The sequence below is a fragment of the Arachis ipaensis genome, chromosome B7, assembly GCF_059453495.1.
Source record: "Arachis ipaensis isolate K30076 ecotype BB chromosome B7, ASM5945349v1, whole genome shotgun sequence".
NCBI lineage: Eukaryota > Viridiplantae > Streptophyta > Magnoliopsida > Fabales > Fabaceae > Arachis > Arachis ipaensis.
This window is the reverse complement of record NC_142442.1, coordinates 58311295-58314475: the sequence shown is the minus strand read 5'-3', so window position 1 is coordinate 58314475 and position 3181 is coordinate 58311295.

The following is a 3181-nucleotide window of genomic DNA, read 5'->3' as shown; positions in this document are numbered from 1 at the left end:
TTGTTCAGAAGATGCCTCTTGAGTACTGTTGGATGCAGCTTGCAATCCATTCAGACTCTGAGAAATCATATTGACTTGTTGAGTCAATATTTTATTCTGAGCCAATATGGCATTCAGAGTATCAATTTCAAGAACTCCCTTCCTCTGAGGCGTCCCATTACTCACAGGATTCCTTTCAGAAGTGTACATGAACTGGTCCAATTAAATAAAATAAAATAAAAATATTTTTGTTTTTAATTTAAAATTAAAGTTAAAATTAAAAAATTTTAAGAAGAAAAATAAAATAAAATTAAATTAAAATTTAAAACAATTAGTTAATTAAAAAGGAATTTTGAAAAAGAGGTTAGTGATTTTCGAAAATTAGAGAGAGAAATTTAGTTAGGTGGTTTTGAAAAAGATAAGAATCAAACAAAAAGATAAGATTAATTGAAAAAGATTTGAAAATCAATTTTGAAAAGATAAAAAGTTAGGTAAGAAGTTAGAAAAGATTTTGAAATTGATTTTGAAAAAGATGTGATTGAAATTTATTTTAAAAAAAGATTTGAAAAAGAAATTTAAAAAGATTTGATTTTGGAAATTAAAGTTGATTACTTGCCTAACAAGAAACAAAAGATATGAATTTAAAATTTAAAGATTGAATCTTTCTTAATAGGCAAGTAACAAACTTTAAAATTTTTGAATCAATCACATTGATTGTTAGTAAAGATTTTGAAATTAGGAAACAAAATAAGTAAAAGATTTTTGAAAATCAATTTGAAATTTTTGAAAATATGAAATAAAAAATAAACAAGATTTGATTTTTGAAAAAGATTTGAAAAATATAGAGTTTTTAAATTGAAAATTTGATTTGACTCATAAGAAACAACTAGATTTTAAAAATTTTTGAAAAAGTCAACTCAAATATTCGAATTTTATGAGAAGAACACCAAGAACACCAAGAACACCAAGAAATTATTTTTGAAAATTTTTAAGAAAAGAAAAACATGCAAGACACCAAACTTAGAAATTTTCAAACTTTAGACACTAACAAATTGAAAATGCATATGAAAAAGAAGAAAAGACACAAAACATAAAAATACAAAGATCAAACAAAGCAAATCATCAGGAACAACTTGAAGATTATGAAGAACACCATGCATGAGTTTCGAAAATTAAAGAACAATTAAAAAGATGCAATTGATACCAAACTTAAAAATTGACACAAGACTTAAACAAGAAACACAAAATTATTTTTGGTTTTATGGTTTTAAAAATTTTTTGAATTTTTTTTCGAAAATTAATTGCAAAAAGAAAAATAAGGATTTCAAAATTTTTAATGAGAATTCCAGGAATTATGCAATGTCAGTCTAAAGCTCCGGTCCAGAAATTAGACATGGCTTACTAGCCAGCCAAGCTTTCAGTGAAAGCTCCGGTCCAAAACACTAGACATGGTCAATGGCCAGCCAAGCTTCAGCAGATACAAATCAGGCATATAACAGCTGATTAGATGAGAGTCCAAGGGCTCTTGCCATGATAAGTGGAGGCCTCAGTCCAAAAATTTAGACATGGCTTGACAGCCAGCCAGGCTTCAACAGATCATGAAGAAACTCTAGAATTCCTTCTTAAAAAATTTTGAAGAACAGAGAATAATTTATTTATTTTATAAAAATATTATATTTTTTTTTTGAAAATTTTTCGAAAAAAAATAAAAATAATAAAAATAAAAATCTTAAAATTAAAATAAAATTACCTAATCTGGGCAACAAGATGAACCGTCAGTTGTCTAAACTCGAACAATCCCCGGCAACGGCGCCAAAAACTTGGTGCACGAAATCGTGATCGTTCATTCCTTGGTAACGGCGCTAAAAACTTAATACGCACGTTCATAATCTTAATTCTTTGTCACAACTTTGCACAACTAACCAGCAAGTGCACTGGGTCGTCTAAGTAATAAACCTTACGTGACTAAGGGTCGATCCCACGGAGATTGTCGGCTTGAAGCAAGCTATGGTCACCTTGTAAATCTCAGTCAGGCAGATTCAAATGGTTATAGAGTTTTAATAATTAAAAGATAAATAAAACATAAACTAAAGATAGAGATACTTATGTAATTCATTGGTGAGAATTTCAGATAAGCGTATAGAGATGCTTAGTTCCTTCTGAATCTCCGCTTTCCTACTGCTTTCATCCAATCATTCATACTCTTTTCCATGGCAAGCTGTATGTTGGGCATCACCGTTGTCAATGGCTACATCCCGTCCTCTCAATGAAAATGGTCCAAAATGCGCTGTCACCGCACGGCTAATCATCTGTCGGTTCTCGATCATGCTGGAATAGGATTTAGTAATCCTTTTGCATCTGTCACTACGCCCAGCACTCGCGAGTTTGAAGCTTGTCACAGCCATCCCTTCCCAGATCCTACTCGGAATACCATAGACAAGGTTTAGACTTTCCGGATCTCAAGAATGGCCGCCAATAATTCTAGCCTATACCACGAAGACTCTGATCATAGATCAGAAGGCTAAGAGATATACATTCAAGCTTGTTTACATGTAGAACGGAAGTGTTTATCAGGCACGTGTTCATAAGTGAGAATGATGATAAGCGTCACATAATCATCACATTCATCATGTTCTTGTGTGCGAATAAATATCTTAGAGAAGAAATAGGGTTAAATTGAATAGAAAAACAATAGTACTTTGCATTAATTCATGAGGAACTGCAGAGCTCCACACCTTAATCTATGGTGTGTAGAAACTCTACCGTTGAAAATACATAAGTGATGAAGGTCCAGGCATGGCCGAATGGCCAGCCCCCTAAACGTGATCAAAGGATCAAAAGATAATCCAAAGATTCTTCCAAATACACTAGTAAAAAGTCCTATTTATACTAAACTATTTACTAGGGTTTACAGAGATAAGTAAATGATGCAGAAATCCACTTTCGGGCCCACTTGGTGTGTGCTTGGGCTGAGCATTGAAGCTTTCACGTGTAGAGGTCTTCCTTGGAGTTAAACGCCAGTTTGTAACCTGTTTCTGGCATTTAACTCTGCTTTACAACCTGTTTTTGGCATTTAACTACAGAATAGGGCAGAGAGCTGGCGTTGAACGCCAGTTTGTGTCGTCTAAATTGGGGCAAAGTATGGACTATTATATATTGCTGGAAATTCCTGGATGTCTTCTTTCCAACGCAATTGAGAGCG